This window comes from Rhinolophus sinicus, linkage group LG09 (genome assembly GCF_036562045.2).
Source record: "Rhinolophus sinicus isolate RSC01 linkage group LG09, ASM3656204v1, whole genome shotgun sequence".
In the NCBI taxonomy this organism is placed as follows: Eukaryota; Metazoa; Chordata; class Mammalia; order Chiroptera; family Rhinolophidae; genus Rhinolophus; species Rhinolophus sinicus.
The window spans coordinates 85,448,883-85,461,372 of NC_133758.1; the positions used below are offsets into that span (position 1 = coordinate 85,448,883).

At 33.9% G+C, this 12,490-nt stretch overlaps 1 long non-coding RNA gene across 1 annotated transcript; it reads right to left on the reverse strand.

Moving 5' to 3' along the window:
* Positions 1-1,764: 1,764 nt before the first annotated feature.
* On the reverse strand, positions 1,765-11,951 carry LOC141573088 (uncharacterized). The gene is made up of 3 exons (XR_012498653.1): positions 11,857-11,951; positions 9,374-9,514; positions 1,765-1,840 (listed from the first exon to the last, which is right to left on the reverse strand). It is a non-coding gene; the product is annotated as an uncharacterized LOC141573088 (long non-coding RNA).
* Between the last annotated feature and the right edge of the window lie 539 nt (positions 11,952-12,490).

The following is a 12,490-nucleotide window of genomic DNA, read 5'->3' on the forward strand; positions in this document are numbered from 1 at the left end:
AAAACTCATAAACATAGACAATAGTTTAGTGGTTACCAGAGTGTAAGGGGGTGGGAGAGTGGTAGAAGAGGGTAAAGGGGATCAAATATATGGTGATGAAAAGAGAAATGACTCTGGGTGGTGAACACACAATGTGGTATATAGATGACGTATTACAGAATTGTACACCTGAAATCTATGTAACTTTACTAACACTTGTCACCCCAATAAACTTTAATTAAAAAAATTTTAAACACAAATATAATGGTAATTAAATTAAATATAAATTGACTATATACTACAATTAAAATAAAATTATTCAAAATACATTTTTTTAAAATCTGCATCTGCTTACAAGGCACCCACGTTGAATGTAAGAAAACAAATTTGAAAGAAATATATGGAAAAAAAGGTGATATGCAAACACTAACTAAAAGAGAGGTGTTTACTAAGATCATATAAAATAAACTTTAAGGCAAACAATAGTAATAACTAGAAATAGAGACATAAAAATGTAATTTTTTAAAACAGTCAATTCAAAAGTATACCACTATATATATAAAAGTATACTACATATATATCATATACTATATATATATAATATCACACACACACACACACACAGGGTGCCAAAAAAGTGTATATACATTTTAAGAAAGGAAAAATATGTATTAAAATTATGCCGATGGCAACCACTTTGACCACCTCTTGCAATTGCAGAAATCAAACATGACTTGTATTCATCTTTTGTTATTGGTATATATTGAGTGTTACAATTTTAATACAGTTTTTGCCTTTCTTACAATATGAATACATTTTTTGGGCACCCTCTGTGTGTGTGTGTGTGTGTGTGTGTGTGTGTGTGTGTGTGTGTATATATATATATACCTATTAACAGAGTGTCAAAGTATGATAAGCAATAACTTGACAGAGCTCAAAGGAGAAATAGATAATCCACAATCCTGGTTGGAGAGGTTAACAAAATTTAGTAATAATCAAAGAAGACAAAGATATAAATCAGAATGTAGAAAAACACAGCTCATTGACCTATATAAAACTCTATCCAATACGACGGAATTCACATTCTTTTAAGGTGTGTATGAATCACTTATTAAAGTAGACCATCTAATCTCAAATAAACTTGAAAAAAATTGAGTCAAACAATAAATTCTTTCACCAGTAGTAATTAAGCTAGAAATTAATATATCAAGAGATATCTAGAAAACCCTCCACGAGTTTAGAAATTAAACAATACAATTCTAGGTAATTCATAAGTCAAAGAAACAGTGATTGAAAATAGGAAATATTTTTAATTGAATGATAATGAAAATACAAAATATATCAAAACTTATGTGAAAAGGTAAAGGCTTAATTGCAATTATTAGAAAATAAGAAAAGTTAAAAACCAGTTACCTATGTTTCTATCTCAAAAGTAGGAAGCAAAAGAAAGAAAATAATAAGGATAAGAACAGAATCAGTAAAACATAAACAAACATGCAAAAAACATTTTTAAAGCCAATATCTGAAAATAAATGATAAAATGGATTAACTTTTAGAGAGGCTAAACCAGAAAAAAACATAAAAGAAAACACAAATTACCATTATAAGAAATTTAAGAAGTGAACATTATTAAAGATTTTACAGTCATTCAAAGTATAATAAAAGGGTATTATGAACAATTTTATGTCACAGCATTCAAGAATTAGGATGAAATAAAAAATTATTGAAAACCACACCTTCTCATAACATATTAATATGATATAGAAAATTAAAATAGTCCCATACCTGTTAAAGAAATTGAATCTGTAATGAAAAATCTTCCCAAAAATAAAAATCCAGGTCCAGATAGATCCATGGTGAACTATTGAAAACATTAAAAAAAAAAAAAAAAAATCACTTTTCTAATGAAGAGAGGGAACACTTCTATCTTGTTTTATGTGGCCAACATAATCTGATACTAAACTCTGTCAAGGATATTACAAGGAAGAAAAATTATAAGCCAGTATTCTTAGAAACATAGGTATAAAGACCTTACATGTAAAAATAAATTGAATTCAGGAAAGTATAAAATCGTAAAGATAAAAACATCAAAAAGATTTCCTAATCTTGACTTAAACAACCTGTATTAAATACTACTTCCAACACAACAGAATACATATTCTTTTAAAGGACATATGAAACATTTAGAAAAATAGATTATTATTATGGTCAACAGACCAAGTGGGATATAGTCAAAGTATGCAAACTTGGTTTAATATACAAAATTCAATCAATGAGAGATGTACTTTCAATCTGGTGGAGTAAACTCCTACCAGATAAATCCACTCAGAGATAACAACTATAATTACTAAACAAAATACAACTAACTAGAGGTACTGGAAAATGAACAAAAGTTAGCCAATTCTGGAGGCAATTAAACTTGGAAGAAGGATAGCATGGGGTGAATTTCTCTTTTTCATAACATGTAGAGTAAGGGGCTGTATTCATGCCATATTTAGATTAGTTAAAACTCCAGTACAAACCATTAAGATTTTTAGGCAATAGAACCAGAGGACAAGTTCAAAGTGGTCATAGCTGTTGAATCTCAGAAAGAAGAGAAACAGGAAGCCATAAATTTTCTATATAAACTCTGATCAAATCTCTAGTTGAATTTGATAAAATCCAACATCTGTTTATGATAAAAATTCTCAAAAATAGCAACAGAAAGACATTTATTCATTTTAATAAAGGGAATCTACCAAAAAATCTACAATTAACATTATACTTAATAGTGACAGTCTGAAATCTTTCCTCCTAATTGAAAAAAAAAATTCCAATCACAATAATATTAAAAATAATAGAATACTGATGAATAAGTGTAATAAAAGTAGTTCAAAAACTACATACCGAAAACTTTAAAATACTGCTGAAAGAAATGAAAAAAGACTTAAACAAAAGGAAAATAAGCCATATTCATGCACTGAAAGATTCAACATTTTTGAAAAAGCCATGCTCCATAAATTGAGCTACACATTCAAGTTTGAGCTATACTCAAGTTTGAGTCATAGACTCAACACAATAAACATCAAAACCCAGTAGTTTTATTTTGCAGAAATTAAAAAGTAGATCTTAAAATTTATATAGAGATGCAAATCACCTAGAATAGCCAAAATGATTTTGAAAAAGAGGAAAAAGTTAGGAGAGTTATACTGTCTGATTTCAAAACATACTGTAAAGTTATAGTAATCTGAACAATGTGGTTCAGGCATAAGGATAGTCACATAGACCAATAGAACAGAAAAGACAGTCCAGAAATAAACTCACATTTACATCCAATTGACCTTTGACAAAAGCAAAAGATAATTTGATGGGAAAAGAATCTAAAAAAAATAGAAAAAATGTCCAGACACTAAAAATAAATTTAGACATACCTCACATCATATGTAAACATTAACTGGAAATGGATCACAGTCCTACATATATAAAAATATAACTTTTATAGAAGAATATATAGGAGAAAATCTTTGTGACTTTGAATTAAGTAGCAAAATTAAAACCACCAAACCAATAAATAGTATTTAATAAGAGTTTATTGTGCATATAAAATAGTTCACAAACTGGGAGCTTTCAAATTTAAAATTGATATGAAGCTCCGGGGCATGACATTATAGGATGGCTTATAAAGTGAAAAGGTGAAAATTGTTTGACCTTTAAAATGACTGGTTAATACAATGGGGTTTCCAGATGGGAAGGGATTGGTTAAAAGTGATTATCTTGTGCCATTTTTAGGAATATGACTTACGTTTCTCGTATGATTATCAGAAGCATTTATGTAAGAAGCAGCCCAAATTATTTCACTTGTTTTACTAAATTAAGTTAAATTCAGTTTTACTTGTTTGAGTTGAATGATTTTGTCTGCTCAGGGAATTTTCAAGACTGGTCTCTATTTTGTATTTAATTTTAACACAGGCAAGAATTTTAGAGCAGCTATTATAATCATAGTCAGTGACATAAACAAAAATATTCTGGTAATAAATGAAATATTAAGAAATCTTAGTAAATATACAGGAACTATGTGGAAGAAACTAATGAATCCTAAAAGTGAAAAATGAAATCTCTGCAAAACAAAACGAAATGAAAAAAACAAACCTTGGAAAGGCTTAGCAAAAAAAAAAAAAAAAACATAGAGAAAACAGAGGAAACAGTGAAATTGATGATACAAGAATAGAAATTATTTAACTGGGAAAAAAAAAGCACCCTACCCCCAAGAAAAATTAGAAGAAAATGAGCCAAGACTCAGAGAAGCCTGGGACAATATCAAAAAAATCTAACACATGTAGAATTGGAGTCCCAGAATGAAAGAATGTGGCAGAAAAAAAAAACTACGAGGTGTGATCCAAAAACACGGTGAATGTTTAAATTTAAAAAAAAAAAAAAAAAATTAGGGCAACCATTTGGCTCATTTGGTTAAAGCGCAGTGCTCATAACACCAAGGTCACTGGTTCAATTCCCACATGTGCCAGTGAGCTGCGCCCTCCACAACTAGATTGAAAACAAGGACTTGATTTGGAGGTGATGAGTCCTGGAAAAACACACTATTCCCCAATATTCCCCAATAAAAAAATTAAAACAAAAAAAATTTATCTGTTATCTCTACTTTTTTGCTAAGCCTATCCAAAGCTTTTTTTTTTTAATTGCAGATTTCATTTTTCAGTTTTAGAATTAATTTGTTTCTTTCACATAGTTCCTGTATCTTTACTATGATTTTCTAATATTTCATTACAATAAAAGACACATTGCCATGAATCCCCCTCAAAATACTCCCCCTCACTTCGAACACACTTATCCCATCGTTCTTTCCACTTTCTGAAGCAGTTCTGGAAGTCCTCTTTTGTGAGTGTCTTTAATTGTGCTGTCATGGCTGCCTTGATGTCCTGAATCAATTCAAAATGTTTTCCTTTCATGGTCATTTTGACTTTGGGGAAGAGCCAGAAATAACAGGGTGCCAGATCAGGTGAACAAGGTGGATAAGGATACTTCGTAATGTTTTTATTTGACAGAAATTGCCGTACCAGAAACAATATGTAACACAGAGCATTGTCATGAGAGGATGAAGGCACTCATGAAAGAGGACTTCCAGAACTGCTTCAGAAAGTGGCAAAAATGATGGGAAAGTGTGGTTGAAGCAAGGGGGTGTATTTTGAGGGGGATAAATGGCAATGTGTCTTTTACTGTAATAAAATTTTTTTAGTTAAATATTCACCGTATTTTTTTATCACACCTTGTATTTTAAGAAACAACAGTCAAAAATTTCCAAAATTTGATTAAAGGCATAAACATAGATACTGAAGAAGCTTGGTGAACCATGAACATGATAAATGTGAAGTAGCTATGTGTAGGCATCTCACAGTCTATTTGCAAAAAACAAAGAAAAAGAGAAAATCTTGAAAGCAGTCAGAAAAAATGACATAATTACACAGGGAACAATAATTCAAATGCTCACAGACTTTTCATCTAAAACTATGGAGACCAGAATTTCATGAAACAATTATTTCCAAGATGGTGAAAGAAAAAAAAATGTCAACCCAGAATTCCATACACAGCAAGAATGAAGATGAAATAATAAAATTTTCAAATAAAACTAAGAAAATTTGTCACCCAGTATATCTGCTGAAATGCTAAATAAAATTCTTCTGAGTGAAGGGAAATGATAACCAATGAAACTTCAGATCTTCAGGAAGGAATAAAAATATTTGGCAATGTAAATATCTTCCCACTTAATATCTTTAAAATACTCCTAGGCGTTTAAGCCAAAAATTATAAAATGTTCTTGTGGTATTTATAATTTATGTAGATGCAACACATATGAAAATTATCACATAAAGTATTGGTTGGGAATAAAAGACATATATACTTAAATGGCTTCTATATTATGTGAACTATTAATAGTATATTATTAACTCTAAATTGAGGTAAAAAGTTAAGGATACATATATATATATATTAAGGATATATATATATGAAAGGCTATATATAGGATATATATTAAGGATTAAGGATATATATACCCCCAGAGCAACCACTTTACCTGGGATTATAGTCTTCTAAAAAGCAAAATCTGTGTTTTATTCACCTTTCATCCTGAATCATTCGCCACAGAATAATGAATCTAATGAAACTGAATATAATGAAACAACGTTTGTTAAGATGTTTTGAATCAATTCCTTTTAACTAGCTCACACTTGCTCACAGCTGAGGTATGACTCTACTCTTAGTACAATGACATATAGTAAAGGCATCATAAATTCTTTGTTACTACTACTGTTATTATTATTATCATTATTATTATTTTCTTAATGTCTTTGGAAAATAATACCCTAGGTTACAATTTCTGAATTATCAAAGAATAATAAATTATCATTTAAGGGCACAGGTATAGAGTACCCAGACAGGTTTTTGAGTTTCACTGACTACGCGGCCTCTCAATTTATTTGTGTGTAAAGTGAGATCATGATAAAACTCACTTTACTGGGCTTTTGAGAAGACTAAATAAAAATTCATGTAAATTGTTTAGCATAGTATTTGGCACACACACAAAAAAATCAAACAAAAAAAACACACATTCAAAAAATATAGGGTGCACTTATTAAAGGGAGTTTTGGGGTTGATGGTACTCAGCACAACTCTTCAAAATTTTGTAATCCATGGATAATTACATATATCAACTCTGTACTAATCAGAACATCCATTCCCCAGCCTTGGTGGATCACAGTGGTGTCATATAACTCCACCGTGTTATGAGAGCTTCCATATTTTCAAACTACTTGTGTCCACAATTAAACAGCAAGATTGGCTCTACCACCCTATGAAATGATTAAAACACTGATCAACAATCTTTTTGCAAAATCCTTGGGACCTGATGTCTTTTGGAACTCAGAACTTCTTAGATTTAAGAAAGTTGCAGATATCTCATGTAACAACCCCAGGGGGATCTGGCAGTAGCTCTTAATCATTCACATCAATAATTCTTCAATCATACATATGACTATTCACACAAGGTGAGATAGATAAAGTCTATAACTTGCCATAGATCAGTTCATGTCAGATCTTACCACTTAATGAGTTTGCTACAAAATGTGCCATTTTTTCCAGCTTTTCAACTTTAGAATTACAAATAAGGGATTGTGAACCTATGATAGCACACACTTAAATTGCATTTACCGTGAGCTAGGCATGTTCTAAATGCTTTACATATCAACATATTAATATGTGAGCCACAACAAGGCTAGCAGGTACACACTATGGTTAGCTTCATTTTACAAATGAGGAAACTGAGGTACAAAGAGGTTAAGTAATTTACCCAAAATTATACACCGAATAGAATGTGGGATTGGAGTTTTCTTCCAGAGTTTATTCCTTAACCACTTTGCAATGCTGGCTCTCTGAAATCTAATTTAAATCCTAATTATCTATAAACTAACACATTTAAAGGTCATCCTAAGAAAAACAATTTCTAAATTCAGCTGGGTATCAGTCAGTTTCTGGCCAATGTGACCAATAGAGCTATAGAAAAATTCCCCTGCTCTATGTGCATTCTTACACTGTGAACAGAAATAGAAAACTTTACTCATAAAGTACCAATACGTACAATATTCACCAATTTGTACCAATAACCACATTTATTTTTTCTCTGCTATGCTGGCAGGAAAAGAAATAGCAGGGAGTGAGAAATTGGTGGGGGAGGCAAGCAGAAGGGAAAATAACATGTGAAAATCAATAGAATCCCAGTGGGTAGTCTTTTGTCATCCCCATGTGCTCATCCTTTCCCTTGAGAGAAGAGGGTGGCAAGTTGTCTGGGCTTGACTAGAAGTCATACTGCTTCAGGTCTCCCAGATCTCCTTTGGGGAATTATATAACAGTCACATTAGAAGGCTGGTTATTGATTTAGAACATTTCTCATCTCTGATTCACTCAATGTATTAAATGCAACTTGAAAAGCTTTAGCAGAATTTTCTGTAACTTAAATTCAACTACAAACATACAATGGTTTCTTTGAGGCCCCTAGTAACTGTAGCAAATTATTATACCTTTTCTTTGAAAATCAAGTGATGAGCATTTTCCAAATTAGATTTCCTTATAGGAATATAGTAACCATAATCTGTCCAAGTATCTTCTGTTTAGGTGATTGGCTTTGCAATCTAGGACGCTAGCATTGAAAATGCAGTGGTGTTTTTTTTAATGAGAGTTTTGATTGTTAACCAAAGAAACAGGTATTCATTTTGTCCTTTGCCATCCTGGATATAGTCAAATCTAGGCTGTGTCTGAAGGTTGAAGATTATCTTAATTATATGTATATATTCCTGTTGAAAAACAATCTGCCTTATTTTATATTCTTGCTTTCCTAGTCTCATTTCATGCTCTGGACCCCTAGGTAATCACAATGTTGGCTCTTACATTTGAAAAACAAGTTTAGTGAGATGAGATTTGATTCTCCTTGTAAAAATGTTGGTCCACTGTAATGTTGTATTTATGGCATTCAGAGCACATACAGAAAGTAAAGAAATCTAGGAATCAAAGGGTCCAAGAACTTACTTAGTTATAAAAAAAATGAAAAAGCTTAGTTAGCCGGACCCATCTCAAAAGATCTGAAAAACTAATGAGAATGTAACAATAAATGAATGACCATCAGACCCCAGCCTTGGATGCCACCAAGGAGTATTTAAAAACAAACAAAAACTTATGATAAAATGGGCAAAAGTGGAAAAGGACCAGACTATATAGATGAAACTTTCAAGTAACTCAGTAGCCCTATTATCTCTCTCCCGAAGGGCAGAAAGACCATCACCGCCGCTGTGGGACAGTGAAATATTCTCCTCATTGCCTAACGGAACCAATCTCCTCTCTTATGGGTGATCACAGCAAGGGTAAGTGCACTAAGTGAATCAGGGAAAGAGATTGCCAGCAGGGATGTCTGCACACAAGGCGTAAAAGAGCTCTTCTCGGGGTTTTACCAGGACAATCACATTAAGGGAAGAGAAATTTTCAATCAACTAGGAAGAAAAGGTTATTATCCCGGAAGTCCTCTTTTTTTTTCACCTGGATACAAGTAAACATCATGCGTTAAGAAGAAGGAAACTAGCATTTGCATATCCCAGTGGCCTAGGCAACTTGATGGGGACTTTGGTCATGTGATCTCATTTGACAGTGTAATCAATAGTATGATTTTGATTTCTTCTTCCCTCATTTTACTGAGGAGCATAAAGGAGAGAAGCTTAGTGACTCGTTCACCGTCATTCTATTAGTAAATGATAAAATGGGATTCAAACACAGGTCTGTGTGACTTCAAAGCATATGCTCTTGCCACTGCATTTGGAAAACTTTGCCTCCCAACAAACAGATTCCCTTCTTGCCTCACCTCTCAGAAATGCAAGCTCATTCCTTTAGTTCTTAATTGAGGCAGGAATTCTCCTTCAAACTGGACCGCCCTTGCTTCCCCTCAAGCAGAAACTCCCCTTTCGTCCATTGTTTTCCTTTGAACATCTCCAGGGAATCCCATCTGCAAAAACACTTGGGGTTGGAGACCAGCAAAGTCAGGACAAAAGGACAAAATCCTTTTAAAATGTGCTTTTTGAAATAGAGGGAATGGACATTGTTTTTGTAACACAAATGAGTCCTGGCAGTTTGGGTTTAGGTCTAGTCTACGAAGACGACTCCTCAAAATGACATCTGTGTCCCCAGGGACCAGGTTTGTCCTGGAATGCCTAGACTACAGGCCTCGTCAGTGGACACTGCTCCACAAGGATCTCTGCGTCTGGGGATGGAGAATGTGGAAATGGACACTGAGCCCCGTCCTCAGGTCCTCGACTGTCTTCATTTGCCTTCACACCAGCCTTGACAGCACAGGTGAGGGAAAATTAAAGTGAGTGTGGGGAAAGAAATGTGACACTACAGATTAAATACAAGTTTTCTAACAGTCCAGAGGCCAACCAGACACAACCTACAGCAGAGCTTAATTGTACCTACACAGTAGTTCCACCATTGTTTGCACAATTCAGGATACCTCCTTTGCTGCTACTAAGGTATGTGAGGGGCTAGATTTCAGGATCACATGGACCGTGTTTACAGGTAGCTCGCTCAGGTTATAAAGAGACATGATGAATTCTTCTCACCACAGAACGCTTCTGCAGAGACCAGAATTGTACTGCTCTTCAGATGTGCTGTCTCTCTTCTTGTCCAACAATCCTTCCTAGCTTTCTTAGTAGTGGATAACAGCCTCCTCATTTTTTCAGAAATTCGGTATTACTCAACTTTATTAAACTCTCAACCTTCTGAGAATACTTGACTTCTATGTGTTGCCTATATACACATTTTTAAAACTGCGCGTGTCATCTTAATTTATACTTTATGATACTCTGTGAGAATGAGAGTCAAAAGTAAAAGTCTCCTGAAGTCAGTATATGAAAGATTAAAGTTCTTCCTAAGACTGGGAAATTCGGGAAGATGGACTTTAAATGAGTAAGCTTAGCACGCAATGACTAATAACAAGAGATAGAAAAGAGAGAAGAAAACCCCTCAGGCCAGTCCTCGATGCACTAACTGTTAAAGAATGTTTACTTAACCAATTCTCTTTGTGCTGATTTCATGTTCATCAAGTAAGCTCCGGGCTATAATCTGACATCTCATATTCAATTATCTACAGGAAGAGAATGGATTGGTCACAGAGTATAGTTCTCTGGTTAGTGTAACAACTGCATTTCCCAATAAAAATTAATAAACTGGTGCTCAGTTTTGGGTATGAACCTTGTGAGCTTGGTTTACATGAAACTGTCACTGAGAAATGCATCCATTCATATGAGTTGACTAAAACTTCAAGCTCAGACAAGCTCAGGGCCGGATCATGTGCTGTGATAAATTCACCAAAATAAAGTCCCCTCACAGGGATCTGTGCAGCATCTAGAAAGCCAGCTGCTGGCATGGCTCTGACAACACATCTCTCACAAACTGGGTCTCTCGACACATTTCTATTACTCTGTGCACCAGTGTTAACCGCTGCAGCCCATTAATTGTTGGCATCCTAGTCCGCCCTCTGTGCAGGAATTTACCACAAACAGAACATACTCTTCACATCTAATTGGGAGAAAATGCACTTTTGTTGTTTTCTCATGCCACTTATGTCAATTATCAATTGTCACTTTTAGCAAGAAAAATGAAATTCAAGATGAGAAAGCCAATAATCACTGCCTTCCTCTTACCACCAAGAACAGCAAGCTAATACATAAAAGATAACACTATCAAAAAATATTCTAGACTTACAGGCTTTTTCCAATTTATTATACATGTTTACTTTCACCAGTTTCGATTAAAAAAAAAAAACCAAGGTTATTTTCCTGTGCAATTTTTCTGTGTCTTGAACATCTAAAAGCAGACAGATTTGCAAATCCATCATCAAGGTAGGATATTGTAAATCTATTTTATTTATGTTTACCCATGTTATCTGGAGAGTTGTTTGCTTTTCCCACTGTTTCTGGGGGAAAATGAGAGCTCTCCTTTACAGGACCACCATAAACAATACTAATGTAATATCATGACAGACAACATGAAGAAGCACTTTTCTATCAATTTCCAGGTGTATTTTGAATTAAATTAACCGGTATTTATTGAGTCCCTAATATGCGAGTCCAGCATGGAGGAATAGTTTATATTCATGAAAATGTTATATTTGAAGTAGGTTTTATGAGTTTGTTTGAAACTGTCTTGAGACAAAGACAGGTAGGGGGTGAGTAGTCATTTGTTCTCATGTTGCCACCATAGAAAGTTTCTTTTTTCTGGGAAAAATGAAATAAGATCGATAAGCGTCAGTACTAACTATATTATGGGCAAAGGAGAAAGAAAGTTTACCTTGAACATCTCAGCCATGGAGTCTTAGGAGTAGTCCTGGTGATCGGTAATAGCCCTTGAGACTGACTCATCAAGGATGGTTACTGCCACCACAGTCCTGTGGAAAGACAGTATGCCTCCGTGGCTACAAATTACAAGCAATATCACACTTTAAACCCACCTATTCCAATTCCTCAATAAAATTGTGGTGAAAAGGGAGAAGAAAAAAATGTTACATTGATGATAAATGATATCCATAACAAAAGTATACAATTTCTTACCTCTTGTATTAGGTCTTTTTAAATATATTCTGTGCTTATTGTTTTTATAATGTAGGGGATGATGTGTCTTCTGACTGGGAGGAGAGGCTGAGGAACCGTAAATTCCTCACAGTCCTGGGGAATGGGACTGCATTTTCAGGCTGCCTTTGAAAAAGGAATGAGTGATCTTTGATAAGGATACAACTTGCTAGGTTTAGAGAATCGACTATGCCAAGAGTTACACTGTTCTCTTTCCCATGAGGAACCACAAAGCCCCTCTGAGAACTTAAAGATGCAATGTAGCTTATTAGAAACAATATTGAAAGTCCCACAGACTGAATTTTGGTAGCTTAGATATATTTTCTTGGTTTATTTTGGTTTTCCTCTTTCTGTGG